Genomic DNA, 12,966 nt, shown 5'->3' with positions numbered 1-12,966 from the left:
CCTCTGTTCAGCTGCACTTCCTCTCTTCAGAGGCCGGGGACTTTTTTCGTGAGTCACATGTTTCAACTAAAGCATAATGAACCCAAATCACTGAGAAGGGAAAGCAGGGAGGACTGGCCCAGGTAGAGTCTTACAAATGTACCACAAAGGTGATGTGGCTGCTTTCTTCCATGTGATCAGGGCACTCTGCTGACCCTATATCCAGGAGAGCAATTGTACACAGTGACACTATCTCTGAACCCATTCTGGTGGGAGTTAATGGGTGAAAAACTCCTCATGGCTGTTGAAAGCCAGCAAAGATCCATTATTGATGGGGATTGTTAATTGCTCAAGAAACCACCCTATAATGTTAATATCTTTATCTGTTACTATTTTGTCCCAAGCCTACCCTTTCTGGGGAAGTTCACCGCATAGGTCATGGGAGGGAAGCTCCAGCTTAAAAGCATTCAGAAAGCTGGAGGAATCTGCACCAAACTAGTTTCCAGCTGACACATGTCAGGCAGCATCAGCCTTCTTCATCACCGATTTCCTTCTGGAGATGAACAAGGGTCATGGGGCCATGTAGATTATAAGAGATCTAGCATCAGCCTTTGACACCTTTCAGCCTGAGGTGTTGCTGACAAGCCTGTGACATCTAGCAGGGAGGGATGGGGCACTGGATGCTTTCTGGGAGCATCAGGCAGCTTTTCATCCAGCCCTCTCTGGTGAGGCCCCACAAGGCTCCTTCCTGCTCCAGACTGCCCAAGGATATGGAGGTGTTTAGGGCTGCAGTGGCTTCAGTATGCTCTTCTCTATGTCTCCTTTCCATCAGAACTGGACCATGCAGTTTCCTTGCTTTCCCAGTGCCTCGCTGAGATAAGGCTCTGCAGCAAAGTTGCCTGAGATGCTGGATACAAACAAGTCAAGAGGCACTCATTTGGGAAAGATGAAAATATTGGTTAGCACAGTGGTCTCCAAACTTTTTGGATCGTGCACCCCCAGGGCCAGCTCTAGGGAAGCAAAAAAAAGAAGAGCTGCCACCGGCGTGCCACCGAAGACGGAGCGGGGAGAGCCGAGCTGCCGCCGGCAGGCCGCCGAAGACGGAGCGAGGAGAGCCGAGCTGCTGCCGGCAGGCCGCTGAAGACGGAGCGGGGAGAGCCGAGCTGCCGCCGGCGGGCCGCCGAAGACGGAGCGGGGAGAGCCGAGCTGCCGCCGGCATGCCGCAGAAGACGGAGCGGGGAGAGCCGAGCTGCCGCCGGCGGGCCGCCGAAGACGGAGCAGGGAGAGCCGAGCTGCTGCCGGTGTGCTGCAGAAGACGGAGCGGGGAGAGCCGAGCTGCTGCCGCCGACGTGCCGCTGAAGATGGAGCAGAGAGAGCCGAGCTGCCGCTGGCGTGCCGCCGAAGACGGAGCGGGGAAGAGCCGAGCTGCTGCCGCTGGTGTGCCGCCGAAGAATCAGAGGTCCAGGAGTGCTGCTGCCGCCATGCCGGCAGCACTCCTTCAGTGGCGCTCCTCCTGCCGCGCACCCCCAGGGATGGTCTTGCGCACTCCTTGGGGTGCACGTACCCCACTTTGGAGACCACTGGTTTAACAAAGGGGAGCAACTAGAGAAACTGGCAAGGATTGCACTGCTCCATCCATCAGCAGTTACCTCCCCAGAAAGGTCTGCAATTTCAGAGAACTTTTTTTTGGCCACCAATCTGCCCTTGGATTCCCAGGTGTGACACTACGCCCCTTATTCTTCATAGAAATATTGTTATAATATTATTTTAGCATATTTAAGATGTATTTTATGCAAGATGACTCTTGTGAGATATCATTGGAAAGGTTATGATTCACTGAATATGATTATCCTATTTGTAGGCATGTATAATTTTTGTATCTAAAGTTAGGAATATTGACTATACATCTGTACTGCAAAAGTGTTTGCATCTGGGGAATGCCCACCAGACAGAATGCAACCTGTCTGGCTGGTTAGCTGGGGACAAATCAATGAACCATTAAGGAGAACAATAGGTCTTTGAAGATGCTAATCTCCCACCTTCCTTTGACTCATGGCTGCTTTGACACTGCAGGATTCTGTCTGGTGGACCTTCCCCAGATGCAAACATTTTTGTAGTACAGATGTATAGTCAATATTCCTAACTTTTCATACAGGGGAGTGAGATGATTGGGGTTCGTTATTCACTCAATCCCTGCCCAGGAAGACTGCTGAAAACATATAAGAAACAAAGACACAGGGGGATGTGGGAGAAGGACTGAGCCCAGGTGAGATGGTGTTTGGCCTGTGAAAGAAATACTGGGAGTTTTAAGCTGCAAGCAAAAGCAGCTTGCCTTCAAGATACTCTGCAACCTAAAACAACATTTAGGGTGAGAAATTGTTAGTTATAACCTAGAACAAGGAGGAGTCCTTGTGCACCTTAGAGACTAACAAATTTATTTGGCCATAAGCTTTTGTGGGCTAAAACCCACTTCATCAGATGCATGGAGTGAAAAATACAATAAGCAGTATATATATACAGCACATGAAAAGATGGGAGTTACCTTACCAAGTGGGGGGTCAGTGCTAACGAGGCCAATTCAGTCAAGGTGGAAGTGGCCTATTCTCAAGTTGGCCAGAAGGGGTGAATATCAACAGAGGGAAAATTACTTAAATTTGTTAGTCTCTAAGGTGCCACAGGGATTCTTCATTGTTTTTGCTGATACAGACTAACACAGCTACCCCTCTGAAACCTAGTTATAACTAGTTTCTTTAGTATTAAGTTTAGCTTGCATATTTTTTCATTTGCTGGGTAATCTGCTTTGATTTGTTTGCTATCCCTTATATTCACTTAAAATCTATCTTTTGTGGTTAATAAACTTGTTTTTGTTTTCTCTAAAACCAGTTTGTGGACTTCATAACTGGGGGCAAAAAGCTGTGCATATCTTCCTCCACATTGAGGGAGGGAGCAAATTTCATGAGCTTACGTTGTACAGTTCTCTGTGCAGCACAAGACGATACCATTTTGGGTTTACACTCCAGAGGGGGTGTGCACTTGAGTGCTGGGCAAGTCCCTAGCTGACCTTTCCCATGCAGAGCTGATTTTAGCATCTGTGTCTTTCTGCAGCTGGGTGTGTCCTTACCTGTGTGTGTGCTGGAGGAGGCTTGAGGGCCTGGCTCAGCAGGACAGTGTAAGGGTGCTCAGACTGTTGGAGCAGGCGGGCTCAGTGGTACCCAGTACATCAGGTGGCACCCTGGAGGCTGGAGGGGATCTGTCACATGAGGTACCAGTGAATCCACCTTCATGTAGTTAAAAGATGCAACCTTTTCTTAATAATGCAAATTTCTCTACTGACGTGCAAGGCCTTTGTCACTTCCAGGTTAGATTACTGTATCATGCTCTGCTTAGGACTGCTCTTCAAAGCCATGCAGAAATCGTAGCAGAAACAGCCTGCTTTCTCAATGGAGTAGGGTCTCCATGAGTCAGGAGTGTACCCTTGTTGCCAAGAAGGCCAACGGCATATTGGGCTGTATTAGTAGGAGCATTGCCAGCTGAACAAGGGAAGTGATTATTCCCCTCTATTTGGCACTGGTGAGGCCACACCTGGAGTATTTCAGAGTAACAGCCGTGTTAGTCTGTATTTGCAAAAAGAAAAGGAGTACTTGTGGCACCTTAGAGACTAACCAATTTATTTGAGCATGAGCTTTCGTGAGCTACAGCTCACTTCACTTCACCTGGAGTATTGTGTCCATTTTTGTTCCCCCCCACTACAGAAAGGATGTGGACAAATTGGAGAGAGTCCAGCGGAGGGCAACAAAAATGATTAGGGGGCTGGGGTGTTAGAGGGCTTATTCCTTCACCCTCCCACTTCCCTAGTCCTTCTCATGTGAACAGAGAGCAACAATACCCAAAGTCCGAAGGTGCAAACAATTCAGTGTTTGTTGGGGTGAACTTCCAGCAAGTTTAAATCCAAGTTCCTTTTTCCTTATTTTCAAATCCCAACTTACTTCCTGTTTGCCCCCAATTTATATAGTAATATTCTCAGCTATACCTTAACCAATCATTTTACTGAAATTTACCTAACCAATCCTAACATATTGTAACATGATTAGCTAACCAGTTATATCCCACCACCTTAATTAGTTTACACCCAGCAAAATTAATTATACAGCAGACAAAAACAATCACAGAACCAGGCAGAGACCATGCAAATAAACAATAGCAAAGTAGGAACTATAATGACAAAACAATGCAGAAGTGAGGATTTCACAACTACATCTATAAAGACATAAGGGTTTCCCAACTGTGTCTATTGATAAGTGAGTTCTTACCAAACAGAAAACTATCAGACTAAATTTCCTTTTACATCTTCTAGGCTCTTCCCTTTATCTGGAAATGATAGATCGGATCACCTTGCTAACAGCCCCAGATTGCCTTATTTCAATATGACTGGTTTGAAATGTGTGAGGATGTGACCAGTCGCTTCCCAGCTTATGGCTGCTCCCACTGCTTAGCCAGAGGCCTTAGCTTAAGAACAGGGCCTCAGACTGGCACAGTGAGAGAAGGCCCTTACACAGGCAGACAGTGATTTTGATTCTTTCTTTTATACCTCTATAACTAGCTAAATGATAAACATATACCTACATTCTTAGAGTATAGGCCTTTGCAGACAGGCCTAAATATCTATATCCTAACACTCCACCCCACCCCCTTTTTTTCTTTTTCCTTTTGGGATCCTCCTGCCCAGGTATCCCTGGAAAAGCATAGGGCATATGGTGACACATTTCCTGATAGGGCCAGGCATCAAGGTGGAGGCGTCGATGCTCCATCTGTCCCACTGCCCCTTGTGTAGCACCGTGCCCTGCACCTTCTCTCGTACGGGCATACCACACCTATTCCAATTAGTGTTCCAGACTTCCCATTATAGTGTGCCCGAGAAGGTTGGGTCCGGGTTGTCTAGTACACTGTGGGGGAGGGCTTACTACATTACTTATAGGTTATAATTAGTGACTGTTCTCTAGCGGGTTTTGCTCCCCTTGATCATTTCCATATGCAATGTAACACAAATACAGTGAACAATACACCAGCTGCTATGATAAGAGAGAGTCCTGACCACTGCAGTATGGCCCAGCATCCTTGCCACCACCAAAAACACTGCTTTTCCTTCTTTGATAGGGTAAAAATTTTGTCAGTGCCATCCTGTAATGTATTGTGTGTCCAACTGTTGGCGCTTGCAGCAAGTTGCTCTTGTAATCTTTGTGTACTCTTGTCCATATTGTGTGTCCATTGAATATCCACAGTGAAATTTGGTATTGTCCAAACCAATTCAACTACTTGGTACTGCATGGGGTAGTAGGTGCTGGTTCGATTGTTTACAACGAGTAAGTCCACTGATCCATTGATGCACCATAGTTCAGGTGGCAGTGTATAGAAGTTCATAATTTGGTCATATAGTGAAAAAATATTGCCTCCTACTGTTATATTGCAGGATTGCATACATTCCCAACAGAGTACACCATACCCCATATACATTACTCCTAAATTCCCCCCTCCCTTTGCAATAGGCCATTGATTCTGCTCCTCTATAGTCATAGGAGGGGGCACATCCATATTCCTCCTCTGTATATACAACTGCTTAATGTGATGACAGTCCAATTTACCCCATTCCACCCTGCCTCCCACCTATTTCCTAGTGGCTCCCAAAACGCTCCCTCTTCCCTAGTTACTCCCATAGGGTTCAAGGGGACTACCTTATTTGCATTTCCTTCCCATGGTATCATAGTAACAATTACACAAGAACTGTCCCCACAGGTCGGGGATGTTATTTTCCAGATAGGTGGGTATGTTTTTGCAACTGTTGGATAAATATGGGCTAGCCTCCTGATTTAATACTGAAGACCATTGTTCTGACCAAGCCTCTCTCATAATATCCATTAACATTATTAACTGAGCATTTTGAATATCTACGCACACTTCTCCCCATGTTAGTCTTCTGAAGCCATCTCCCACCCATGTCACCAGGTCCCCTGCCCAATGCGTTAACTGCAAGTTTACCTCTACTGCTGTCCTCCACCCTGTGGCAACTGCCGATTGTTGCTGTGCTATTAATTTGTTGTTGAAATCTCACATTTTGGCTACTAATCATTTGGTTACTCACTCATCCCCCAGATTCCATGTACCCAGCATCGTGTTCCCCGCTGCCTACAATCCCCTTTTCCAATGACGATTCCAGGTGTGTCCCCTCACCCACCCATTGAATTGTTGTTTCAATCCTTTGATGTACATACTACCATTAGGATGAATTTTGTCCACCCACCATTCCTTGGGGCGTCCCACCCCTGGAATAGAGTGAAAGGACACATTAAACAGTGCTGGCTGCACCCACTCCCACAATGGCTCCCATACATTTGCTCATCAGGGAATATTCTCGGCTCCAGGCTGTGACCACTTTAAATTTGGGTTCTTCCAACTTGGCATCCAGATCACCTGTAGGGTTACAGTCTGTAAAATGGTTAACTCATCGTACCCCCAGTGTCCCAAATGGGATTTTACACCTAGTATAATATGTACAAAATAATTACACCTTTGGGGATTATCTTCCATGGAAGTATCATTGGGGTTACATATGGTAACATCACACCCTAAATGTGGGGCCCTATTTTCCCCAAAGGGTTCATTTGCTCCAGGAGACCAGAGGGTTATATTCTTTTGATCCTCGGTAACAAACCACTGTTAGGGGGCTTATTCCTTCACCCACTTACTTCCCTGGTCCTTCTCGCATGAACAGAGCGCAACAATACCCGAAGTCCAAAGGTGCAAACAATTCGATGTTTATTGGGGTGAATTTCCAGCAAGCATGATTCCAGTTTCCTTCCTTAGTGTCCCCCTTCCCAGCTCTGACACCACAGAGCCTTACACCTGTGTCCCTGTTCCCATTCCTGCTCTTAGCCAAACATGATTCCCATTTCCCCACCCCCATTCCCTGTTCCCATTTTCCCCACACACCCACATCCACTTCCTGACTGACTGCAGACTATATAGTAAAACTTGAGTTCTGCTTAGCTATACCTTATCCAATCATTTTCCTGAAATTTAACTAACCAATCCTAACATATTGTAACATGATTATTTAACCAATTATATCCCACCACCTTAATTAGTTTACACCCAGCAAAATTAATTATACAGCAGACAGGAACAATCACAGAACCAGACAGAGATTATACAGACAAACAATGGGGAAATGGGGACTACAGTGATAGAACAAACACAGAAATGAGGATTTCACATCCCAGCTATTGATAAGTGAGTTCTTGCCAGACAGGATGCTATCAAACTAAGTTTCCTTTTACATCTTCTAGGCACTTCCCTTTCTCTGGAGGTGATAGGCATTATCAGGACAGGATTGTATTCCTAACAGCCCAATAGCACCTTATTTCCATGTGACTAGTTTGGAATGTGAGGATGTGACCGTAGACTTCCCAGCTTATGGCTGCCTCTGTTGCTTAGCCAGAGATCTCAGCCTATGAACAGGGCCTCAGACTGTCACAGTAAGAGAAGGACCTTACACGGCAGGCAGTGATTTTTATTCTTTCTTTTATACCTCTATAACTAGCTAAGTGATAAGAATACACCTAAATTCTTAGAGTATAGGCCTTTACAGACAGGCCTGACTATTTATATCCTAACAACCACATAGCTGGGTAACTGTGTTTTCCACTATCATTAATCATGGCAGCACCCAGGGAGTACCATGCAATATTTCCTGATAAATTTGATATGCTCCACTGGGTTGGGATTCCCCCATCTAATCCATAAACCATATACCGACACTGCCAAATTCCTGTTGGAGTATTAGAGGTACATCTTTCTATGGGGAGATTCTCATAGTCTTCATTAGCTTTATTACCACAGGTTGCAAGTGGAGTAGTTCATGTGTTTCCTCCTTTTGACACTTCACATCGTGGGATCTGAATAGAATTTGTAAATGTGACAATTGTGATTAGCACTAGTAATTGTTCCATCCAGGGCCAGGGAATTTTCATCCTTTTCTCCTTTTTGAATTAACCTGTAATACACACATAAAAAAATTTACACGTCCCCTTTCCCAATCCCCTGTTTGTACCTTTTTATTTGCGTGCAGTGAACCTACTCCTGTCCTCCATTTTCTGTACCCAATAATAGCAGATTGGGCCCTAATTGGTCAAGGACAAGATAGGGGCCATTCCATGTAGGAGCTGGGAATGGATGGTGTTGACCTGGGATCTTGTATATCACTAGATCTCCTACCATGGGTAGATCACACTCCCCGGGCAAGTCATACCATGCTTTGACTTTTGCTGCTCCTTGATCATCTCGCCAGGCCACCGCCTGCTGTACCAGTTTTACATGGTCAGAGTTAAAATCCATTCTTGTGTTAAGCCATGTGTAGTGACTTCCCCAGGTACTGGGGTAAGTAGATTTTCCCACCGTTCCATGGGCCTTACCATGAGAGCCTCATATGGAGAAAATCCTGTGCCCTTTGATTCTCGGGCCCTTATTCTCATTAAGACAAAGGGCAGTAACTGTGACCAGTTTTTCCTCCCATTTCCACTCCCTTTCTTAGCTCACTTTTAATGGTGCGGTTCATGCGTTCCACCTGCCCCGCAGCCTGTGGGTGATAAACAATATGGAACAATTGTGTGATTCCAGTGAGGGCCGATAGCTCCCCTAACAGATCTGACCAGAAAGCTGTTCCTTGGTCTGAGTCAATCACCTTTGGGACCCCCCAGTGAGTGAATACCTCATTTACCAGTATTTCAGCAGTTACTCGGGCAGTTTGATACTTTGTGGGGAAAGCTTTCACCCACCTGCTGAAAGCATCCACCACCACCACCATGAATTGTTTTTTTCTGTGATCTGGTGGTAGGATCCTGTGTAGTCAATTTGTATTCTTTCCCATGGTCCCCTTGGGGTTTGTCTCATTATTTCTCCCCTTAGCACCTTGTGAGGTGGGCTGTGCCTGGCACAGTCCAAATATTCCAGATGTGATTTTAAATCAGCTGCCATTCCTGGCCACCAGCACAACTTTTTAAAGTTCCCAGTGTCCCCTCAAACCCAGGTGTCCCCCTGCCAAGCTCCCAAGCACCCAGCTTAAGAAAGCCGTCCGACTTCCCTGTGGGCACAGCATTACTGGTCCCTCAGCTGTTAAGACACCAAATCCCTTCCATTAGTTCCACCTTTGGCACATACCTGTCCCCAAGTTTCATGATGCCTTCCAGTCCTGGGTCAGATTCTTGCAACTCTCAAATTCGCCCTCCCCGATCTGTATCCACCCCGCTTCCTGTTATCAGTGCTACAGGCACACTCTCTTCTGGCTCCCAGGGCCACGGGGGTGCCTCTGTTGCAGCCCTCTTGGCCTCTACATCGGCCAGATTATTCCCTTTGCTTAGGGGTCCTGTTTTCTTGTGTGCCTTTACCTTTACCACATTGATCCTGTGACTGAGCTCCTCCACTCGCTTCCACCAGGTAACATGCTTGATTGTGGAGCCGTCTGTTGCCCTGACATGATTATCCACTCACCATCTCAGCATTAATGTGGCACCACGAAATATATAATCTGAATCTACCACCACCCAACATTCTGGCTCAGATTTGGGATCCACTTCATTTAAAGCTGTTAGCAAGGCTGCCAGTTCTGCCTCCTGAGCTGACCTTGCTTCTAGTGAGAAACCAATGGTGCTGACTGTCTCATTGCCTCGGATTCCCACAACAGCTAAGCCTGCAGTTTTCCGTCCCCCTTGATACCTCCAACTTCCATCCAAAAACCATACCAGTGTCCCCTCCTTTACCGGATTGGGGTTAGCCGCCCGAAACACCTGATGTTGGGTTTTACCTGGGCTGGCTTCACATTGGTGTGGGGTGCCAGCCAGATGTAATCTGGCTACCCAGACTGTGGGTTCCTTTAACACTCTGCTTTAATGTTTTCTGCCTGCAGAGCCAGCAACCATTGGGCAATACGCTGCCCACTCACTGGTCCCTGTAAGACAGTGTGCATGTTTAACAGCCGCAGGGGGTCATGATGAGATCGGACTATTACTTTCTGCATTCCCGGGAGGCATTTGAATTTCCCTACCCCCCAGTAGGTGCACAACAGCACCTTTTCACACCATCCATACTTCAGTTCCACAGCACTCAAAAGTCGAGAGGCAAAGGCCACAGGTCGGTCCTTTGCTCCATACTCCTGTGTTAACGCACAACCAATGGTAGTGTCCGATACCAAAGGGTACAGATGAAAGAATTTCTCCCCATCCGGGGAGGCCAGCACTGGAGCACTGGCCAGGTTTTCCTTTGGCACTCTCACTGCCTCAGTACACTCTTTTGACCATTCCCACGTTGAGGCTCGGGTTAGGTCAAATAGAGGCTGGGCTATTTCTGCATAATTGGCCACAAAATCCCTGCAAAATCCAGTTAGACCCAGAAAACTTTGTAAGCTTTTAACATCCGTAGGCAGTGGCAATTGCACCCGTCCCTTATCGATTTCCCTTACCATCTGGGACACTTCCACTCCTAAGTAGGTCACTCTTGTCTGTCCATCTGAGCCTTTTTCCCCATTGACTTTCAACCCTGCTCTTGCCAAAGCTTGCAAGACCTGCTTGGTTAGTTTCCTGTCTTCCTCCTCTGCCTCTGACATTAGTAACAGGTTGTCTATATATTGTATGCACCTTGCTGAATCTACCCCCTCCAGAACCTGTCTCATGTATCTGTGAAAAATTGCAGGGGCACCCCGATATCGCTGGGGTAGGACTGTCCAACAGAATTGTCTGCCCTCCCATGTGAATGCAGTTTTATATTGAATGCAGTTTTATACTGAGGTAGCTAGTGGCAGAGACCAAAACCCATTAGCTATGTCCAAAACAGTGAAAATTTGAAATTGGGGTCCAATACGGGCTAGCATTTCGGGTACACTGCCACCACTGAGTCTGGTGAATTGGCCAGAGCATTTAGTGCCCTGTAATCCACAGTGAGGCACCAGGTACCATTTGGCTTTCTCACTGGCCACATAGCAGCATTACCAGGGGATGCAACTGCTCTAATCAATCCCCTCTGTTACAATTCCCCAGTAGTTGCCCCCACCTCTGACAATGCCTCCCGAGGAATAGGATGTTGTTTCTGTGGGGGAGGGTCCCCGCCCTCAAGCAGTACCTCCATGCTGCCCATACCACAATCCAGGTTATCCTTAGCCCACACAGGGATGTGTTCCCACCCTGCCAGGAGTGGTGGGAGGGCATGTGCTGCTTTAATGGTCATAGTGGCTATCCCCATAGGAATGGTATAGCCCTGTCCATCCTGGGTCTGCCCCAGTAAACACACCCAATTGGCTAAATCCAGTACAAGTCCCAGTTTGTGTAAATCTCCTGCCCCCAACAGATTAAGCATATCATTACAACCCCATATAATCTCCCCTTCCCCCCAGATTAATTTGATCTGTCCCCACCTCCTGTTAACTGTGTCTCTCCTCCCGTTGCCCCTACAATTGTCACAGTTCCTTCTGAGGGCCTCCCTTGGCCCCATGTGGTTAAGCTGATGGCTGCTCCAGTGTCTATCAAAAAATCCCTTAGACTCCCTTCTATTGCCCCCGGAGCATGGGGTGACCAGATGCGTCCCATCCCAAACTGAGAACATGGACAGGGTGCCTCCCACAGCGCCCCTAAGTTGCAGCACCCACCTCTGTCCCGCCCACTCATTCACAGGGGGGCCGGGGGTCCTGGCATCAAACACATTCCTGTCTCCAAGCAAAATTGTGTGTCTGGCATTTCAGGCAGTCCCAGTCCCCTGGCCTCCGGGGCCACTTTCCCCCTGATCTGGTAAGATCCTGGGTAGTCAGTTTAGCCTGCAGTCTCTGGATCTATTGCTCTATAGTTGCCCGCTCATCCCTGACTACCCTCCCAAAGCCACGAACTCTCCCTCTACCTCCTCCTCTCCAGGCTGACCCACCCCTTTCCACCTTGTACTGATCCCCCACAGTAACAACATGGACTGGCTCTCCCTCCTGATGCATCTGCCTCCACACATCTGCCTGTTCCAGAAACTGGGGTAGCTGATTGAGAGCAAGTTCAGGGTTCTGCAACCTTAAATGCCCCATGAACAGCTCCAACCATTTCTCCAGCAATTCCACACCCCTACCCTGCTCCACATCCCCACCAGGTGCTGGTGCCCCTGTTTGGGGTATCACCCATGGACCATCCAAGGCATGCACCCAGCACTGTGCCCATGCCTGTATACAATTATGTCAGTGTTTTCCCCAGGAATTGAAATTGGGGGGGGGGGGTTCAAATTTACAGGGTGGGGTCAGGGCCGATGAGGGGTGAGACCGTGAAGGTGGGCTGTTAAAAACTGAAAAAATGTTTCATGACCATATTATTAGATTTTAAAATCGTCATACAAATTAAAGTTGGCTACTCAAGCTTTCCATGAAGCACGACGTCTACATCCTTCTTCCTTTCTTGTTATAATTTTGCACAACTCTATTGTTGAACTTCTTAAATGCAATGCATTCATCTTTGGTGACTTCTTGTGTGTCCGGTACTTCCTTTCCTTCAATTGCTATGCTCATTAGTTCATTTACATGATCAGGCAGAAGGCGACTTCTTTCAAAACACAAAATCATATTCAATGATGAAAAAGAACGCTCAACTGTAGCTGTTGTGACTGGGAGTAGCAAGAGATGAATTCCTACTTCTTTCAGCCCAGGAAACATAGCATAAAGATCGGGTCGAGCCACTAGTGATGTTAAAAAAGTTGAAGTCAAATCTTCATTCGTTCGTCGTATGGTATTCCACTCTGTGTTCAAATTCTCTATTCTGTCCTGAGCACACGGCAGCCCCATTGCTGGTAGTGCCTCACTCCACTCAACTGTCGGTGTTTTATAGGGCAGGGATCTGTAAAAGCTACGCAGAGGTTGAGTAGAATCTAGAAGTTGCTTTTGTAGATTTTTAAGAATCAAGTCTGTGTACTTTTTCAGTTGTC

Source organism: Natator depressus, chromosome 6 (assembly GCF_965152275.1).
Source record: "Natator depressus isolate rNatDep1 chromosome 6, rNatDep2.hap1, whole genome shotgun sequence".
Classification (NCBI taxonomy): domain Eukaryota; kingdom Metazoa; phylum Chordata; order Testudines; family Cheloniidae; genus Natator; species Natator depressus.
This window is presented reverse-complemented; position numbering follows the sequence as displayed.